At 43.2% G+C, this 21,633-nt stretch overlaps 2 long non-coding RNA genes across 5 annotated transcripts; one reads left to right on the forward strand and one right to left on the reverse strand.

The window, feature by feature from the left end:
* Window positions 1-935: 935 nt before the first annotated feature.
* Window positions 936-9,050, reverse strand: LOC112668732 (uncharacterized). Of its 4 annotated transcripts, XR_003141838.3 has the most exons (6): window positions 7,637-8,685; window positions 5,872-6,050; window positions 5,262-5,348; window positions 4,951-5,111; window positions 4,043-4,295; window positions 936-3,743 (listed from the first exon to the last, which is right to left on the reverse strand). It is a non-coding gene; the product is annotated as an uncharacterized LOC112668732 (long non-coding RNA). The 4 variants fall into 4 exon arrangements; XR_003141840.3 differs by having other exon boundaries at window positions 936-4,295; window positions 5,872-6,146; window positions 7,637-9,050; XR_003141837.3 differs by having other exon boundaries at window positions 936-4,295; window positions 7,637-8,687.
* LOC112668733 (uncharacterized) lies at window positions 7,938-17,037 on the forward strand. Its single transcript, XR_003141841.3, has 3 exons — window positions 7,938-8,375; window positions 15,116-15,257; window positions 16,916-17,037. It is a non-coding gene; the product is annotated as an uncharacterized LOC112668733 (long non-coding RNA).
* Window positions 17,038-21,633: the final 4,596 nt, after the last annotated feature.

Here is a 21,633-nt window from a genome sequence, read left to right on the forward strand (position 1 = left end):
ACTTTACCGGCTAACATCAAATGGTTTCACAATACTATACAAAATCCTATGAAAACACAGCCACAACCCTCTACTTTGTATTAAAAACATCATCCTTTCTTTCTTCACTTCTCAGAACTGCTGCCTCTCAAAATCCAGGGTCTGCCCAAGCAAGATCTGATCAGGCTGGCCTCTCTATTCTACCCTTTGCTGACACCATCCAGGCGTCCCAGTTATATATATTTTTTAATCAATTAGTACATTTCTATTATGAATACAGTTGGGATTGACTGATCCTGTAATTTAGAGCAGTATAGACTGATTTACAATACTTTTTTCAATCCTATATATCTTGCCAGTTTCTTATTTTATGCTCTTCCCTCAATGAAATTATATAATTTTTCCAGAAGAGGTTTTACAGATCTTTTGGTAAATTAAATTCCTAGAGACTTTGGATGCCTGGGTGGCTCAGTGGTTGAGCGTCTGCCTTTGGCTCAGGGCGTGATCCCAGATTCCCGGGATTAAGTCCCACATCAGGTTCCTTGCATGGAGCCTGCTTCTCCCTCTGCCTGTGTCTCATGAATAAATAAAATCTTTAAGAAAAAATTCCTAGACACTCAAGATACTTTAGATCATACCCTTTCATACCCTTAAGGAAACCACTTTTAGCAATACTGTTGTAACAGCTTAATCCATATTCTACGTAACAGATAATCCAGTGATGAATGTCACTATTGCCATGGAGCTTCTGACTCTACCTGAGCAATCCAGACCTGTGGAAGGCAAGGATGACATTACTAAATCCCATCCATGAAAAACCTGCTCCATTCACTACTCCATTCTGTACTCATTCAGTAGAGCAGAACCTGTGGTGCTGAGTGCAGCAGGTTTCACTTAGGAATAACCCAAGAATTACTCAATTTTATCTCTGCAAAGAATTTCAAGCAAAATAAGAATTCAACATTCAATAAATATTTATTAAGGACTTACTCCAGGCCAAACAGTATTCTAAACGTTGGGAATAGAGTGGTGAATGAAAACAAAGCCTGTGACCTTGGTACCTATATGTTGATTGGAGAGGCAAATAATTAGTTAACAAGCAAACCATTTTTTATGGGATCAGAAGTGAGGATGATGGAAACATGGAGAAAAAGTTATGTCTGAAACAAGAATCCTAGGCATTAAGCTATAGAGAAGAGAAGCAAATAGAATCATTGAGAGAATCAAAAGAGAGTAAAGAAACCCCTCTGGAAAGAGGAATCTAAGCCCAGTCTCACCAGGTGGAGCTGAGAGAGATCTGTTCTCATGGGGAACTGGGGCCTTTACCATAGGCCCTGGAATCCCTTGGAGCCCATGCTCTGTGAAAGGTATAGATCTCGATCTCTACTGTCTGCCCCACAGAAAATTCATCTACATTTCTCCCCCTCCCTTTTCCTTTAGATATTTCTGGAAATGAGTTGGGGACCAGGAAAAAAAATCTCAAACCACTTAAGACACCTACCCCAGTTCTGCCCCCTTCTGTATCCTCCTGAAAGTGTCCTAAAGAGCACTTTCCCCTTTCCGTGGGTTGTTGGCTCAGTTCACACTGGTGCCAAGAGCACCGCACATTGCCAGAAGTGCCCATCATCATGTCGCCACCAAAAGGCCCTGCACCACCTGCTGGGCCACTGGCCTCTGCATTTCCTTCTATCCAATACCCTATCCCAACCCAAAGGTGTCTTCCATTTATGATTTGCAAGAGAAAGTTACAGCCTTAAGCATGGGAAAGTAGTTCTCCAGACCATCATGGCCATACACAGGACTCTGCTCAGGGCCTCAGAGGCTTTCAAGCCTGAAGGAATGAACGGCCTGGTTTGATGTTTATTTCAAAATCTGTTATAGAGGATAATTTTTTTTTAGAGGATAACTTTTTTGTACAAGTGTATATCATTTCATACAGATATAATTCTGTTAAGCAAATTGGCTTTTCAAAACAATGCCTATTAATATTCTGCAATTGCAATTTAGAAATGAAGAAATATCACAATTTAAAATACAATGGACAGATTTAACAATAAGACACTGTTGGAGGGAAGTTTCGTGAACTAGAAAAGCATGAAAAAGTTACAAGAAGAACAGATACAGAGGGGCAGAAAGAAGTTAACAGGATAAAAATGAGAAAGTCAAACATCTAGTGGGAAATTGCAACAGAAGAAGAGAGAATGAGGAAAATCACTGTCAACAAGAAAAGGCTGAGAACTTTCTGAAATTCTCACAAATCCGCAAATTCAGGAATCCCACTGTGTACCAAGTAGGATCAATTTTTAAAAACCCGTCCTTTGCATTGTTGAGGAATCATGGAAACACCAAAAACAAAAGTGTTCTTGAAAGCAGCCAAGGAGGAAAAGAGCACCTGAGTATTCCCCATCAAGAGAGATGGAAGATGGTTGAATGAGAAAAATGGTCAACCCAACTCTGTTATTCAAGAACTAGGACAATATAAGGACTTTTCCAGACAACAAAAATAAAGTTAATAAGGGGAGAAAAAGGTGATGCCAGAAGGAAGCTGTGGCCAAGAATGCTGGTGGTCCACCAATGCCCATCCTCCCTTCTTCCACACTAACAGCTTCCTTGATTTTTATAGCTGGGCATAGGCTGAGAAGCAGGTACCTCAAATTCCATGGTGATAGAATGTTTGGTCAGGTTTTGAGGCCTGCACTACTTTGGATGGTAGACTACAATTTGACCAAATCTGTAGCATTAGAGAAACGGTAAGAAAGATCCAGAATGATGGCTTATTTTTATTGCTTTGGGCAAAGTCATGAGAGAGACAACTCCAGCTAAATCTAGTGAGCCTATAAAGCAGAAATGGAAGGATCCAGAGTTTTGCTAATGCAGGCATATTCTATCTCTGGCATCTGTATATTCAGCCAAGTATTTCCAACCAAGTCAAACAGTTAAGAGCTATGCATCAGAGGGGGCAAACTCTGAAGGGGAAAACATTCTTACTCTTTGGAAAGATGGCATGCAGGAAGGTGAGTTAAGATAGGATTAAGGTATTGTTTTCTATTCCAAAGCTACCATAAACAAGAAAAAAATCTGGCAAAATCAGATTATGGTAATAGGGCTTTAGAGCAGGAACTCTCCTACTGGCTGGTAGGAGTATAAAATGGTACAGTTTGGCATTAATTAATAATAGAAGCATCTATAATATCCTTGTTAGGGATATGCACCAAAGCAGCTCATGCAATTTGCACTAGGATTGTGGACAAGAATGTTAATCAACAAACCTGGAAGTGGTCAATGGTCCATCTACAGCACTGTTGATCAACTGTCCTATATTTATATCACAGGGTACCAGGCAGCAATGAAAATGAACAAAGCACAGCTCACACAATGACATTCATCAACTTCACAAACTTAACTTTCGATAAAGAAAGTGGTAACAAAAATTATTCCTAATATGAACCATATGATCCTAATATGAATCATTTGTAAAAAGCTTAAATACAGGCAAAGGGAAACTATAGAGATGTATTCCTTGGTGGCACACATTATAGACATCAATAAAGCATCCAATTTATGGGGTAAAAACCAAAAAAAGGAAAAGGGGTGCCTGGGTGGCTCAGTTGGTTGAGCATCTGACTCTTGGTTTCGGCTCAGATGGTGATCTCAGAGTCCTGGGATGGAGCCAAGCATTGGGCTCTACACTCAGTGGGGACTCAGCTTCAGATTGTCCTTCCCTCTCCATCCCGCTCTTGCTCTCTCAATAAATATAATAAAATCTTTAAAAAATAGAGAAAAAAGCATTCAATAAAATATATACAAAGAGCAGAAAGGACATGTTGAAGATAAAGTGTTTCAATGTCTTTGTAAATGAGAGAGGTTAAAATACCAACTTTAGAATATAAGAATGTCTCTCATCCCACAGTTTACTGTGTAATATACAACCTTACCACTACCCCACGGATGGATCTGTCCTCCCCCTCTTAATCTGAGTGAAATTTTGGAATTCTCTCAACTAATAAGGAACAGTGGAAACTGTATTGTGTGATTTCCAAGGACAGCGTGAAAGTGCCACCACCTTTGCTTTGGATTTCTTTGTTCTGGGAATTCCACCATCATCCAGTGAAGAAGCCCAAGAAGCTGAAAGAAGCCCACTTGAAGAAGAAGCAAGGCCCCTTGCTCCCAGGCCCCAGACCAGCCGAACTGCCAACCAATAGCCAGCATTAATTTGCCAGCCACATGAGTGATCCGTATTGAAAGTGGATTGTCCAGTCTCTGAGCCATCTCTGTGGATGCCATGTGGAGCAGTTGTAAGTCATTCCTGTCAAGCTCTGTTGAAATTGAATATTTGTAAGCAAAAGAAATCACTCTTGTTTTAAGCAGCTTACTTTTAGGCAAGTTTGTTATTCAATAATAGGTGGCTAATACAATGGAAAAATTCTAGAGGCCTTTCACTAAAATAAGAAAGAAGACATGATGCCTACTATCACCAGTCCTTTGTATCATATCAATGAACTTATCTGGCAATTAGTTACTCTTGTGACTAGGCAAGAGTAACTAATTATAGACACAGTAATAGCCAATTGACTTTTCCCTATAGAATTTACAATAAGCATTTATCTGTAATATTATAGCTTTTGTATCTATTGTATATGTTAGTTATATAATATAAATTGTTAAGTGGCTACCAAATAATTTGTATGTTTATTTTCCTATTTTTAATATTTCACAAAATTTCTCCTTTATAAACATAGCTGTCATGAACATCCTTGTGGCTAACTGGATCAAATGACAGGGATATTTTAAGGATTTAAAATAAAATCATTACATTTTTTTAAACTGAAGTTTAGTAGTGTCAAAAGAGAATGCAGGGATCAATTTATCATCACCCACAATAATTACCAATCTTTGTTAATCTGATTAATGAAAAATTTCATCTCAGTGCCATTTCTTTTGCTTTTAACTAGGTAAAGAGCAATTGCTGACCTGCTTTGAGTTGAATGTCTGGGAAGAGAGTGCAAGGCTTGCCGCTCTGAAAGCATTCCTCCATGCACTGGGAAGTGGGTCTGGGGGGCATAAGGTCCCCTCTGCCAGCAATAATCTATGCATAAGAGGATCAAATAAAAAGCCACTGCCTTCCATGTTTGCTGCAAAAATAAAGAGAAAAAGAACGTAAACTCTCACGCCTTATAATTTTGTTCTTCACCAATATTTGCTGAAAGCCATGTGCTCTTCATGGAGCTAGGAACATGGGATCTGACAAAACTAGAAACATCCCCTACTGTCTGGGAATTTACCTTGTAATTTGGAAAGAAGCCAAATCGAAAGGCCTTTATCATGTGAAGGTGTGGAGAAGTAGAGATATCTCTACTGCTTTTTTTCCCCTGTAGAAAGAGTAGGTTTATGAATTGAAGATAGAGTACTTGAGAAAAAAACTTCTATTTTTATATTTCAAAGAATTTACATCTTTCACCTTCCCCACACCTACAGTAGAGACTACCATCTAAATTAAAATGGGAAAATAGAGGAACAAATGGCTTTCATTCATCTCAATCCGTAAACCAAAGCAGGGCACCTGACAGATCACTGTCATTCTGTTAACCACAGGAGGGCAGTGGCACTCCGCATGTGAAATGCTTCCTGGCCAGTACATTTTCAAATACTGATGAAGACAGGTGCCTTTTCCATCAGCTGAGATGTAGTTCTTGAGACCAGAATACGACCCAGGGTGCTTTAAAACATGGCTTCTCTCCTGTTGGTAGGGTTCCACCGGGAGGTGGCTCGAAGGTCCCCTTTTGTGACAGATTCACAAGGAATTGCTTTTGAGCCCCCTGCATCTTGCCAGTGATGGGCAGTCCAAGGGACTCCGTATCCCAGAAGACTTCCTCCAACTAGATGGGCACTCACCATGAGAGGGCACCGTGGGAATTTCCCACAGCACCTTCCTGAGGCTGGGAGGGACATATGGTGGTCACCAGTGCAGTTCCAGGTGTCCTAGCCGGCCTGGAATGATCCTACTTTCACTGTGAACAAGCTGTCCTTTGCTTTTTCTTCTTTTTTAGATGATTTTATTTTATTCGAACTTTCTAGAAACCAAATTAATGCATTATTTACCAGAGCACAGATCCCAAACACTTGCTACTGTAGAAAATGCCATCCACCATTGTTCAGGAAACCAGAACCTTAAATAAAAGACTGAAAAATTTCAGCAAGAATATCTAATTTAATTCGTACCATTCTGGTGCATATTACACACATTCCAGCATTCCAGATTGAAAACAGCTTTTGTGAAACAACCCAGAAAAATCTAATTAAGAGTTCTTGTTCTTGCCTTCTAAATCCCCTTGGGCAGCAGCTTGGCTTCTTCACTTGGGGGGTCACAGCTTATTACCACTCTGGACTGCCTCTTGGGAGGCATTCCCCAAAACCCAAAGCCCTTGGCTCAAGGGACTCTGAAATATTTTCCAGCATAGGAAATCTTTATAAGACAGTGAACTGAATTTCTGACACACAGAGAAAGAAGTTTGGAATGTGTGAGGTGAAAAAAAAAGGGCAATCGAACTGCATATTACCACTTGGGATGGAAAATGGAAATTGACGTGATAGGAAATGAGACCAGGTTCTATCACTTCTAAACTGGCTGCAAAGGATATTTCCAGCGAGTGGTCCTAAACATGTTTTGAACACCTATATAGGGCAATATTACTGTGCAAGTCTAGTCTCTAGGTTAAGGGTCAATCATGCGACTTCACTCATATTTCTTACAACTCTGCTAACAGACTGGACCTGCTTTTGTAATGGCCAAGCAGCTCCATTTAGACAATCTTCCATGGATAAACACTAAAAGCTCAGGAGGAGATGTCAAAAGCTGTTGCTGGAAGATTAAAAAAAAAAAAGTGGGTTCTGGAAGGGAGTTGACCCCTATAAAGTCACTAGATGAGTGTCCCATTTTTTTGTAGCTGTTATCTTTTGTCAACTCTATCAACCTTGATCAGGACATGCATAACCAGAACTAGTTTGAGGCAATTGAGTTAAAATCACCTGTAACCCCCCTGGCCCTTATTGGCTATCATCTCATACAAAGAAAGAAATGTATTTCCTATCCACGTTTTCACATGTGCAGGGATGGAATGTATACCTGAGATTGTTCAAGGACAAAGGATGTCTTTGTGAAAGGACTAACTACAAGGGTTACAGCGCGTGGCAGGCATACAATGAATGTTTTCTTCCTTTCTCCTTTTCCTTCCTAGGAAATAGTAACACTGAGTTCAGACTTCACATCCCCAAATTCCTCTTTTGATCCCTTCTCTGAGCTTGGTATTGTCTAATAAACTTAAAAGGAGGGTGTCTGTCTGTGGATGTTGGTCTCAAGTATTAAGGAGCAAAGAGCCTTCAAACACCAAAGAAATGCCAAGTCCAGGTTACTGCTGGGAAAAAAGAACAGCATGAAGGAGTTTAGCAGAGAAAGTAGCTTTTGGGGGACACTTAACATTAGAAAGTAAAAGGACCTAGTAACCACTGGAAAGGACAGCTAAGGGTTCTCCCTTTATCCAGAAACAGGCCATGGTAGGATAAAACCCAGGAGCCTCGGGCACCCTAGGGAGGATTTAAGGGGGCTGTGTCTTGGCTACCATCACAACCAGGCCCTCATAATTCTATCACCCTTGCTTACCTTTAAGCGTTTGTCTGTCTCAGCGGTGTAGGGTGAGGAAGTGACTTGTCCTACCTTGATGGTGCCTGGCTCTAGTGACAAGGGCTCAGCCCAACCGTGCCTGCCAAGGCCTTTGGCAGACAAGCCCTTGGTAAACGTGGACAAGTCTGATCTAAGCCTGGCTGGAGAAGGCTTCCTTCAGGATTTGCCTTTTGGGAGTCAGGCTCACGTGGTCTGAGTCACTGAGGTCAGCCCCGGGTGCGCAGCGACCCGGCCCCAAGCGCACAGCACTCCCCCTTGGCCTTAGCCCGGACTGCCAAGAGCGGTGGCAGGGGACAGCCGTGCTAGCCGGCTGGGCGAGGCTCCCTCCTCCACGGCCTCTAAAATTGGAGCCTGTGCTCCAGTAGGTCGGGAAAGAGGCACAGGAAGACGGGCAGCTGAGTCCAGTCCCACATCCCTCGCTCCCGGGGGTGCACGGGCCCGGCTCCGGGAGCCTCGGGGCTCCGGGCAGTCCCGGCCTGGGACTTGCGAGCGAGCGGAGGGCCGCACGGACCCGGCTCCCCCGAGGACGAGGACGACGGGCCCGGGGGCTCCTCGGTCTCCCCGCCCCACCAGACCTGCTCCCCGGCCCGGGGGCGCCCTCGGTCCCCCGCCTGCAGAGGGGCTGACCCAGCAGGCTGCTCCGGGGCACCGCAGCGCTCCCCCATCCGCCTGGGGGCCTCGTGGGCTGGGGGCCCCCTCGGATTCCTCTTCACTCCAGGTCCGGGGCGCCGGCGCCAAGGGAGTCCCCACCTTCTAGTCCTGTTTATCTCTGGCGACCCGCCCTGGGCGCAGGCCCGTCTCCCTCTCTCCGCGCTCTCAGCCACTGCCTGTGACCCAAGATCCCCGGGAGATTCCCAACGGCCCCCCGCCAGCACCCCAACAGCACTTAGTCACCCTCAGGGGAATCCAGCTAATCCCAACGGACCCGGGGCCCATCCCAAGGGTTCCCACCAGCCCCAAAGGCCTCTAGCCAATCCCCAACGGCAGCTAGCCAGGGGCCAACGGTCCCCAGCCAACCCTGAGTGACCCCTGGTCAACGACCCTACCTTCAGATCTCCTGAGGGGTGGGGCTGGGAGGGCTCCTCAGAGGACGCTGTGTTTAAAGGGGTGCTGGGAGGATGAGGAGGAACTGACAGAGAGGGTCTGTTGTAGGCCGAGAAGAGGAGGCTGCCTGGAGAAGCCATAACTTGGGGTGGGGGGTACCTCTCATTATCTAGAGTCCAGCTGGAGCTTAGAACCAGAAGAGGGGAAGTGGACAATGCTGAGTAGGAGAGAGGAAGCGAGATCACAAGGCCTCCATCTCTAATGGAGAGGGTTGTGCAGTGTAGTCAGATGTCTGGTGTAGAAGGAAGCTCTGGGGACGGGGGGACAATGGAGGAAGTTTGCTGGCAAGTCTGGGGTGAGAAGCTGGCCAGGAGATTCTGTGGATGAACTAAGTAGGAGGGAAGATGGCCTGGGCTAGAAGAAGATGGCCTTTTGGGTGGAGAATTGTAGACTTGTTTTAAAGCTACGGAAGAGAACCTAAGTCACACAAAGCAGGAAAGAATATCCAATGGAAAAAAAGATAATCTCTTCAACAGATGGTGTTGGGAAAATCGGACAGCCACATGCAGAAGAATGAAACTGGACCACTTTTTTACACCATACACCAAAATAGACTCAAAATGGATGAAAGACCTAAATGTGAGACAGGAATCCATCAAAATCCTGGAGGAGAACACAGGCAGCAACCTCTGTGACCTCAGCTGCAGCAACTTCTTGCTAGACAAGTCTCCAAAGGCAAGGAAAACAAAGGCAAAAATGAACTATTAGGACTTCATCAATATAAAAAGCTTTTGCACAGCAAAGGATACAGTTGACAAAACCAAAAGACAATAGAATGGGAGAAGATATTTGCAAATGTCTTGCAAATATACTGTATTTGGATATACTATATCCAAAAATCTATAAAAGACTTATCAAACTTGACACCAAAGAACAAATAATCCAACCAAGAAATGGGCAGAAGATATGAACAGACATTTTTCCAAAAAAAGCATACAAATGGCCTACAGACACATGATAAAATGCTCCACATCACTCGGCATCAGAGAAATACAACTCAAAACCACAATGAGATACTACCTCACTCCAGTCAGAATGGCTAAAATGAGCAAGTTAGGAAATGACAGATGTTGGTGAGGATGCAGAGAAAGGGGAACTCTCTTACACTGTTGGTGGGAATGCAAGCTGGTGCAGCCACTCCGGAAAAAGTATGGAGGTTCCTCAAAAGTTGAAAATAGAGCTACCCTACGACCCAGTAATTGCACTACTGGGTATTTACCCCAAAGATACAAGTGTAGTGATCTAAAGGGGCATGTGGACCCCAATGTTTATAGCATCAATGTCTACAATAGCCAAATTGTGGAAAGAGCCCAGAAGTCCATCGACAGATGAATGGATAAAGAAGATGTGGTATACATATGTAATGGAATACTACTCAGCCATCCAAAAAAAAAAAAAAGAAAGAAATCTTGCCCTTTGCAATGACATGGATGGAGGGTATTATGCTAAGGGTATTATGCTAAGCGAAATAAGTCAGTCAGAGAAAGACAATTATCATATAATCTCACTCATCTGTGGAATTTAACAGACAAAACAGAGGATTGTAGGGGAAGTAGGGGGAAGAATAAAATGACAAAGTCAAAGAGAGAGACAAACCATAAGAGACTCTTAATCATAGGAAACAAGGTCACTGGTATTGGGGGGGGTGGTGACGTAGCTGGGTGATGGACATTAAGGAGGGCACATGATTGTAATGAGCACTGGATATTATATAACACTGATGAATCACTGAACTCTGCCTCTGAAACTAACAATACACTGTTAATTGGATTTATTTTATTTTTTAAGATTTTATTTATTCATGAGAGACTCAGGGAGAGAGGTAGAGACATAGGCAGAGGGAGAAGCAGGCTCCCAGTGGGGAGCCCAATGTTGGACTCGATCCCAGGACCCCGGGATCATGACCCAAGCCAAAGGCAGCCACTCAACCACTGAGCCACCCAGGTGTCCCAATTAATTGGATTTAAATTTAAAAAATAAACTGGGAAACCATAAAAAAAAAAAATCCTGTCATCTGCAAAAAAAAAAAAAAAAAAGAACCTGTTACAGACCAGACAGGATGGTGGAGACAGGGGTGTGAAGACAGGGATCCCAGTTCTGCACTGTCCACCCAACATTTTAGTTCTCTTCAGACACCAGTTGTTTTTGTGTTCTGCAGTAAAACCCAGAGTAAGCTCTTAGGTAAAATGACAATGTCTTTCTGGAAGAGGCAAAACCGGTATGCTGACGATCCTTATCAGAAGTATCATGGTCGGACAAACCTGAAAGTATAATTCAGAAGTTTTATGACCTCCCAGGTATTGAATATGCACCTTTGCGTATATGATGTCTTTGCAAAACAGAATAAATACAAAACTTGAAGACAGAAAACATTTGGCAGCACTTGTAAAAATGGGAATGCAATTCTACTTTTCAGCACCTACCAGGAAAGACAGAGGTGGAGAGAGTGAGCAGTCCATCCCTGCAGGCAGGAAGGGGTGAATTGAGCAGAATTTACCAGCAGTCACTGACTAAAAAGCATATCTTCTGCTAATGATCACCATTCAATAGAAATTGATAACAAGGGCATCGATAGACTCCTCCCCACTGTGGCGACTGCTGCCACATGCCTCTCCAGCTGGGTATGGCCCTAGGGACTAGCATTATTGCTGCCTTGTTTTTAGCAGAGGAACTTTGGGAACAACCTAAATGTCCATCCACAGGGGAAAGGCAAAATCAAAGATGATCCATGCACTTGATGAAACAGGGCAGGGATCCCTGGGTGGCGCAGCGGTTTGGCGCCTGCCTTTGGCCCAGGGCGCGATCCTGGAGACCCGGGATCGAATCCCACGTCGGGCTCCTGGTGCATGGAGCCTGCTTCTCCCTCTGCCTGTGTCTCTGCCTCTCTCTCTCTCTCTATGTGACTATCATAAAAAAAAAAAAAAAAAAAAAAATCTTAAAAAAAAAAAAAAAAAGAAACAGGGCATACAAGGAATTCATATACCTGTGTGTCTGAATGGATTCTAAAAACACTGAACAAGCAAACATGCTTTGAATATGAAAATATTCATATTGACACTTCTTAAGAAAAAGCACATTTATATAATATGTATATTATATACATATATAAAGTATAAGGAAGACGGGCCTGGAGAGAAACATTCCCGAAGCAGTTATACTGAGCAGGACTTGAGGGCACTGGGGTTGGGAGTGATACTAAAGAGGATTTGGATTTAGGGACGCCTGGGGGGGCTCAGTGATTGAGCATCTGCCTTTAGCGCAGGGCGTGATCCGGGTTCCCAGGTTAGAGTCCCACATCGGGCTCCCTGCATGGACCCTGCTTCTCCCTCTGCCTGTGTCTCCGCCTCTCTGTGTCTCTCATGAATAAATAAAATCTTAAAAAAAAAAATTGGAATTTTGAATTCCAGCAAAGAAAAAAAGGCAAATGCAGTTACTGGTATAATTAAAAGTGGTACAACTGGAAGTAAGCAAGTATTTTTTTAAAAAGTACCTATGATGAGAGGCGCCTAGGTGGCACAAGTTGGTTAAGTGTCTAGTTCTTGATTTTAGCTCATGATCTCAGGGTTGTGAGATCCAGCTCTGCATCAGGTTCATGGGCTGGGTGTGGGCACAGAGCCTGCTTAAGATTCTCTCTCTCTCTCTCTCTCTCTCTCAACATCCCCTCTGCCCCTCCTCGTGCCTCTCTCTCTAAAAAAAAAAAAAAAAAGTGTTAAAAATATCTAATGAAAAAAAGGCATCAGCCTCTTCACTCCATTGTTTAGAAAGTACAATACTCTCCCTCCGCCTTGCCTCATTTTGAGGACATGAGTGGGACACCAGAACATCCTGGCCACACCTCACTGACTTATGGTCCTACCTACATACGGAAACTCTCTGGAGCCTTTCAGGCCTTTTCACAGCCTGCTGTTTCTGGGGACCTGAGGGTCAAGTTGAAGCCTTTCCAACCCAGCTGTGCCCCAAGGTCCAGCTTGGGGTAAGCACAGCATGCAAGGTGCTTGTGATTTGCCCCTACCTCCTGTATCTGCCATGCACACCCTCATGAACCCTCTCCACTCACCTCCCTAACCCCCACCCTCTACCCCACCAGCCTCTGTTTGCTCTGTTCAGTTCTAGCTCCTTCCCATCCCACCCAAGGACACCACATTCTGGCCCTGGCTGGGAAGTAAACATGTATGCTTTTGCCACCAATATTGGAATGTTCATCTCAGTAAAGTACAGTATCAGAGCAGCATGTGAGGTAAAGGAAGTTCTGGAAAATGTGAAATGTCCTAACCATCTCCAAGAAATGTGTTCTTAAAAGGACCTTGGCCATGCAGAGAGCCTGGTGTGCTGCCATGAGAGGCAGGTGGGAAACCCAAGGGCTGAGAGGAGAGGCAGATGCCTGTGCAGGGGGCCCAAAGGACACTGTGGTTCTCAGGAAGGATTTTTTTTTTTTGAAAGATTTTATTTATTCATGATAGAGAGAGAGAGGCAGAAACACAGGCAGAGGGAGAAGCAGGTTTCATGCAGGGAGCCCGATGTGAGACTTGATTCCGGGACTCCAGGATCACGCCCTGGGCTGAAGGCAGGCGCTAAACCGCTGAGCCACCCAGGGATCCCAGGAAGGATGTTTTTAAACATGGTGGGGAAAACCCAGGTGTAGAGACTGAAGGCTGAGGAGCTGGCCCAATGGCACTGGCTAGCAGTGACAGGAATTCTAAGACCAACAGGGTGCTCAGCTCCAGCTCTGGCCAGGTCCCCCGTCTGTGCAGAAGGAAGGGAGCAGTGCATGCAGGTGTAGGTGTGTGTTCAGCATGTGGATGCCCTGGGATGAGGATAGGCTGCCCTGCGCTCCATGAGGCACTCTCAATCTGCTCTGTGATCACAGCAAAAGGAAGTAGGATGGGTGACAGGTGGCTCTGTCTTCCCAGGATGGCTGGAGTTGTTTCTTTAACTATATTATTTGCTCTCATCTCACTACATATATATAGATGCTGTCTTTATTTTTTTAAAAAACATTTATTACTAGAGAGAGAGAGAGAAAGCACGAGCAAGGGGAGGGACAGAAGGAGAAGTAGGCTCCCAGCGGAGCAAGGAGCCTGATGTGAGGCTTGATCCCAGGACCCTGAGATAATGACCTGAGCTGAAGGCAGACGCTTAACTGACTGAGCCACCCAGGTGCCCCATTTTGTTTTTAAGTAGGCTCCATATCCAGTGCAGAGAACAACACAGGGCTCAAACTTAGGGTTAAGGTTAGATCAAGACCTGAGCCAAGCAAGATCAAGAGTTGGACTCTCAACCGACTGAGCTTCCCAGGCACCCCAACAGATACTTTCCCAAAAGCATACCATGTGAATTTTTCTCTGACATTTCCTTTCTCCTGTGGTCACAGAGCTTCTACTCTTGTGATACCTTGGTTAACTTTATCGTTTTACCCCTAAATATGTCCTTTTTATCCATACATTGTTCAGTTTTCCCATTTGTTTTTTTTAAAAAAACTTTATTAAGATATAATTCACATACCATATAATTTAGCCATTTATAGCGTATGGTTTCCATGGTTTTTCACGTGCTCAAAGAGTTGTAGTTGTGTAACTATCTTCATAATCAACTCTAGAACATTTTCCTTATCCTGAGAAGAAACCAGAGCCCATCAGCAGTATTCCCCAGTCTCCCTCATCTCTTTCTCCAACCCTAGGCAACTGTTAATGTGCTTATAATCTCTATAGATATTTCTGTTTTGGACACTTCGTATAAATGGAATCATGTGCATATGGTCCTTTGTGACTGGTTTCTTCCTCATAATGTTTTCAAACTTCATCTGTACTGTAACATGTATTCATACTTTTTTAAATTGTTGAATAACATACCACCTTATGAATATACCACATTTAAAAAATCTGTTTATTAGTGATGGACATGTGGACCATTTCCATTTTGGGGCTGTTACCAATAACGTATTATGAACATTTGTGTACAAGTGTTTGCGTGGGCATAGGTTTTCATTTCTCTTGCAAATACTCCTAGGAGTAGAATTTCTGGGTCACATCTTAAGGAACTACAGACTGTTTTCCAAAGTGGCTGTACCATCTTACATTCTCATCAGTAGTGTATGAGGGTTCCAACCCTTTTACATCCCTACCTATACTGCTATTATCTGCCTTTAAAGTTGTGTTGATGTGCATTTCCCTGATAACTGTATGCCTATTGGCCATTCATATACCTTCTTTTAGAGAACTATTCAGTCCCTTGCTCATTTATTAATTGGGCTCATTTGTTTTTGAACTTCCTACCAATGGAATCATAGCATATGTATTATGCTTTGTGTGATCTGCTTCCTTTTCTCGATGTTATTTTTGTGCTTCTCATCAACAGTTGCCATGTTCCTGTAGAGTCATTGATGACAACGTCCTGCTATAACAAAACACCACAGCCTGGGTAGTTTATGAACAACAGAAATGTATTGCTACAGCTCTGAAGGCTGGAAGTTAAGAGATCAAGATAGCATCATGGCTAAGTAAGGGTCCTCTTCTGAGGGAATGGAAGGGCTAGGGAACTCTGGGACTTCTATTTTATAAGATACTAATTCCATTAATGAGATCTCTACCCTCATGGCCTAATCACCTCCCCTAGGTCCCACCTTTTATACCATCATGTTTGGTGGTTAGGATTTCAACATATGAATTCTGGAGGAATACAAACATGCAGACAACAGCAACTGGAATGGCCATTTGAGTTGTTTCCACGTTCTGGCTCCTACCAATAAGGGTGCTTTGAATATATTTGATAGATCCTGGTGCACCAAAATTTCTCCACTGTGGGTTTTAAACTCTAACTTCACCAGATAATGTCCAATGGTTTCATAATCATATATCAAATCCTATGAATAGAGCCACAACCCTTGGCATTTTCTGCTGAAAACACCATCCTTTCTTCACCTCTAAGAAATGATGCCTCTCAAAAATCCAAGGTCCATCCATGCAAGGTCTGATCCTGGTCTCTCTCTTCTTCCCCAAGCTCTGTGAGTCTGTCCCTAGGCCAATACTATATTCTTCTAATTAGTAAAGGTTTATAGTTTACTATAAACTTTCATTATAGTTTATCATGACATCTGGTAGGACAGATTTTTTTACCTACAGATTTTGTAGATATCATATAGATATAGATATCTACATATAGATATCATATAGAAAGATAATTTGCCTAGTGTGTATGTGGATATACCAAAGGCATTGATTGGAACAAGGGAATGGTGGTTTTCTATGAGCAGAAGCCCTACAGGATCCATTGTCACAAGGTAAAGTGATAGCTGTGATTGAAAGGAACACTTAATATGATATGGGCCAGAGGGCTGGTGGTACAAACAACAGGAGCAAGGTCTTCGGATGAAAACAGGACTGTACATTATCCTTTGTTCTTCCTTCTTATGGTCTTTCCCTCTCTAGCCTTCCAGAAGTCACAGGATTGTTCCAAATACTTCCCACAGTTCCTTTACCAGTCCTATCTTCGATATCCCAGTGTCAGGGAACTGAAGGGCTACTTACATCTTGGAAAAATGAACATTAAAATAGAAGTTGGAAAATGAACATTAAAATAGAAGGAAAGGGCTTTCATATTTCACTAAGGAGAATTATCACTTTGTACATCATAAAGAAATGGAACTTAAAAACTCATAGCCGAATTCCCTGATTCTGACTATAGGAACGCCATTGGATTTCTCCACTCTCCTATCAATATATATAAGAAAGTGGTGTCCAAACCACAAGGAGTAAACTCTTAATCCTTCTTTAAATTGAATAGCACACCAAGCATCTTTATAAAGAAATGGAATAGCATTGTGAGCATTATAATAAAATAGAAACCAGAAAAGCACTCCTGATATGGTTGAGCAGGGTTTGGTGAAATTATATTTCAGTTATTTATAGCATGAACGAACAAATTCAAGATGCTAAATGCATTTTTAAATGTAGTCTTGTCAAAGATTGTTAAACACAGAATTCTCACCATAGATCTAGGTGTCAACTCAAGGTGCAGAAACATCTGAAGTGTCTGTGTAGGATTCTGTCCCCAGGGGGCCCTCGGCAGAACGCTTTGGCCCTTGGGGCCCACTCTGAGTGAGATGTGGGTCTTCTGCTCTGGAGTCTTACCTTGGTTTTCTTCTCTTCTCTCCATTAGATATGCCTAGAAATGAACCAGGAAGAGGCATCTACCTACATTTCCCTGGGTAAATGAGGTTAACAGAATTTTCCTACTCTTCTTCTGTGGTATAATAAAAAATATATTGGTCTTTGCCTCTAGTTCCTGGCACAGAGCTCCTAAAACTCTTGGAATTTCCTAAGTGAGAAGAATGCCTTGTGTGCTAATAAGATGATTCAAGGTCAGAGCCCCTACATAGCTTCAGGGTGGCAGCTGTTCACTCAAAAACCAACCAGATGATTAGAGGGCCAGACCTTTCAGCCCAACTCCAACCCCTAACCCTGTGACCTCCAGGGAGGCAAGAGGGACCAGATTGTGTTCTACCACCAATGATGGATGATTTAATTAATTACGCCTAAGTAGTGAAACCTTGATTTAAGAAAAGAAAACAGCCTTTATTTTTTCAAGTTTTGTTTTAAAGATTTTATTTATTTCAGAGAAAAAGAGAACAAGCATGAGTAGAGGGAGGGGCAGAGGGAGAAGTAGACTCCCCGCTGAGCAGGGACCCCCCCCCCCAACATGGGGCTCCATCCCAGGACCCTGCGATCATCCCAGGACCCTGCGATCATGACCTGATCCCAAGGCAGACACTTAACTGACTGAGCCACCCAAGAAAACAGCCTTTAAGGAGGTTCCACAAGAACCATAGAGCTACCCTATGACCCAGCAATTACACTACTGGGTATTTACCCCAAAGATACGTATGTAGTGAAATGATGGAACACCTGCACCCCAATGTTCATAGCAGCAATGTCCACAGTAGCCAAACCGTGGAAGGAGCCACAATGTCCTTCAACAGACGATTGGATAAAGAAGATATGGTATATATATATATATATATATTTTCAGCCATCAGAAAGGATGAATACCTACCATTCACATTGACATGGATGGAACTGGAGTATATCATGCTGAGTGAAATAAGTCAATCAGAGAAAAACAATTATCATATAGTCTCACGCATATGTGGAATATAAGAAAGAGTGAAAGAGGGACCATAAGGGAAAGGGGGAAAATGAGTGGGGATAAATTAGAGAGGAAGACAAACTGTGAGAGACTCCTAACTCTGGGAAACAAAAGGTTGCAGAACGGGAGGTGGGTGGGGAGATAGGGTAACTGGGTGATGGGCATTAAGGAGGGCACTTGATGGGATGAGCACTGGGTGTTATACTATATGTTGGCAAATTGAATTTTATTTTAAAGATTTTATTTATTCATGAGAGACACAGAGAGGCAGAGACATAGGCAGAGGGAGAAGCAGGCTCCCCACTGGGAGCCTGATGCAAGACTTGATCCCAGGAACTGGGCATCATGACCTGAGCCAAAGGCTCAACCACTGCACCACCCCGGTGCCCCAGGTGTATTGAATTTAAATTTTTAGAAAAGAACTTCTGGATTGGGGGTGTCTGGCTGGCTCAGTCTGTAGAGCGTGTGACTCTTGACCTTGGAGTTGAAAACTCAAAGCCCCATGTTGATTATAGAGATTACTTTTTTTTTTTTTTTAAAGAAATAAAGTACTTCTGTGTTGATGAACATATCGTTGTTCTGGGAGTGTGGCTGTCCCAGAGAGGACACAGAAGCTTTGTGAACCCCGCACCTCCCCCCGCCCCCCGCCAACCCCCAAGATATCTCTTCCCTATGTTTTTTTCTTCCACTTGGTTCGTTCCGAATTATACATCCTTTATAGTAAACTAGCAATATAAGTAAAGCTCTGCGGGTCCATTTTTATATATAAAATTTCTCAAGTGAGCCATTCCTGCATGTCAAATAAGGCTCACTAAAGAGATTCCTCCCAGGACTAGACAAGCTCTACACAAAAGACAAATTCCAATCCCACACTTAATGTCAAAAAGGCAGTTTTCTAGAAAGCTTGCTTTGTCCTGCCTTCAGAGTTGCAGATATATCAAAATCACCTTTCTGTTACTGGAGATGGGGTCTTGGGACCCCACAATGCTAGGAATGAAGCCGGATCTAAAATTCAAAGGCACAGGCAAGGCTTAACTGGGGCAACAGGTGGAGGTGAACAGAAACTCAGCACGGCCAGAGCGCACTTCGGCGGGTCTCCCCGGGCACCGCCCACCTCCCCACCATCAAGGCCCGGCTCCAGTGCAGGTTCTCCCGCTGGTCCATTATGCTAATGAGGGCAGGAAGGGCCTCCTCCTGATTGGTGGATATTGAGAGGCACCTCAGGCCGCTCAGGTGGTTTTGAAGGTGGCTTTTTAGGTTTGTGGAGCCTCCGTGAACCGGCTGTGACTGCAGCTGGTGCACTAGACGCAAGCAGTTTAGTGCTAACAGCCAGCAGGGAATGCATATTTTTCACTTGAGATTTGTTGGTCCCTGACTGTCTCATTTCTACCCAGTTCTTTAAAAACGTGAAGCTGGATTACTTTACTGCCTTAGTGTATTTAAAAAAGTATTCTTTAATCGAGTAAGACACTAAAAGCAAGAAGAGGAAGAAGAGAAGGCAGGAAGGGAGGGAGGAAGGGTGTCCATGGTCAAGTTCGATTTCAGGCAGTGGTAATGCTGTATTTATAAATGTTGCATATTTTTTCAGAATTTAAAATAAAATCAATAGACCACAGAGAGTTTTTGCTTTATTTATAAAATAAGGAATTTGGTTAAGTGATCTCTAAATTCCTTTTTTCTCCCGAGTAGTGGGTGATAGAGCAGGTTCCCCAGGTGACCTGATAAAACTTTACATGGGCATGGACAAAGAAGTGAGGTTGCCTTCTGGGGTCATTCAGCTGTTTGGTGGCAGGATGGGGACTCTCGCCAGCACCCCTCCAAAAAGTGCAAAAGCTCCTGAGGCATCACAACTCCGTGTGGGGGGCATACTGGTGGCATCTGACTCCTCTCTCCCTCTGCTGTAGCTTCAGGCAGGCAGCAGCTCCCCGGGGACTGCAAGAGACCTCCGGGAATTTACTTCGTATGGGTATGGCGTCAGGCTGCAGGGAGGTAGCAGAGGCTGTAGAGGTCTGGAAGGTCTGGAAGACTCAGACCATATTTGCTTTTTAGGAGGCTCAGATGGGCCCACACAACTAAGAGCTCAGCACTGGTCCACGACTGGTGGGAGGAAGCCTGTTCCCCTTTGCTTCCCTTGCCTTGCTGGTGTAAGTTGGGCTCCTGAAGATATTAACTAAAGAGAGGATGAGTAAAGTAGTGATTGCAAAAATGTAGGGCCTGTGGCTTATGAATTACACAATACACGATGAATATTGATTCAATCCTTTTCCCAAAAACTATGTACTTGGAAACCAAGGTACCCAATCTTTGTGCTGGTTGCTGTGGTACTAATAGCAAGAATTCAGTAATTTCAAAAAACCACCGTTGCTCAGCTTAGGGACTGAACTCTCCATGTAACCAATAGAAAATGTCATAAATTTTCTCTGCTCACATCTCCAGGTCCATGTCACTACCCTCTAAAAATCTCTTACCCTCTAGACACACTGAGGTGCCCCATATCTCCCTTCCAGGACTTCACAAGGCACCATTCCCTCTCCCTCTGTAGTTTTTTGTTTTGTTTGGCATATGGCAGTTTTTACCATTTCTCTTGGAGAAAAAGAAGGAGAATATATTTTTGATTTTTTAAATTCAAAATATGTTTCGTATTTTGAGTGCTTGGCTGGCTCAGTCAGTGAAGCAATGCAACTCTTGATCTGGGGGTTGTGGGTTTGAGCACCACAATGGGTGTAGAGATTACTTAAAAAATAAAAATAAATTAGGGGCATCTGGGTGATTCAGTCAATTAAGTGTCTGCCTTCATGATCTCAGTGTCCTGGGATTGAGCCCTGCATTGGGCTCTCTGCTCAATGGGGACCACACTTCTTCCTCTTCCTCTGTGCTTGCTCTCTCTCTTTCTCAAATAAATAAATAAAAATACGTTTAAAAAGAAAAATAAATAAAATATACAAAAACTTAATAAGAGTGTTAAAAATAAAAAAAACCCCACTCTAAATATGTTTCAGTAACAATGAAATAACCACATGCTAATAACTCGAATAAAAATGAAAAACTGTAATAGGTATTTGGTTCAAAAATGTCCCTGAAAAATTTAGAATCACAACTCTTTATGTGTCCTGCAACCTCTCAATTATCTGTGCCAAATTATTTATTGTATAGAATCCTGTGGGAAAACTTCAAATCCTAGGTTGCTCCTGGCTTTCTCTCTAGATAACACTATCTAAAACCTTTTATTTTCAAGTTAGTATATTCTCAAAGCCTGCAAGGTAATTGAATGTCTGCCTAAGGAAGTATGAAAATCATTCTAAAAATCATGTTCTTCCATAGGTAAAGAGTGCTTTGTTTTCTCCAATCGTCACACAAAACTGATGTAGAAACCCCAGCTGATGTTGGGGTTTGGAGCCAAGAGTCAAGAAAGAATTCTTGCTCTTTGGTACAAAAAGGTGGTTTTTATTAAAGCATGGGGACCGGCCCCGTGAGCAGAAAGAGTTGCGCTGGTATTGTGACAGATTTATATACTTTCAAATTTGAAGGGGGTCAGGGACAGCACAAGCCCCCAAGGATTTTGTAAACAAGGTTTCCAGGGTCCTAAAGGGGTTAGCTATTGTTAGGAAAAGGTCATTTATTGCCTTGTAGTAAAAACTCAATCATGAGACCCTTTAGATGTATATCAGTGGGTCATAGGCTTGGATGATGACTGCCAACATGTATCTTAGAGGGTAGAGATAAAGGAAGCT

Source organism: Canis lupus, chromosome 23 (assembly GCF_003254725.2).
Source record: "Canis lupus dingo isolate Sandy chromosome 23, ASM325472v2, whole genome shotgun sequence".
NCBI classification, from domain to species: domain Eukaryota; kingdom Metazoa; phylum Chordata; class Mammalia; order Carnivora; family Canidae; genus Canis; species Canis lupus.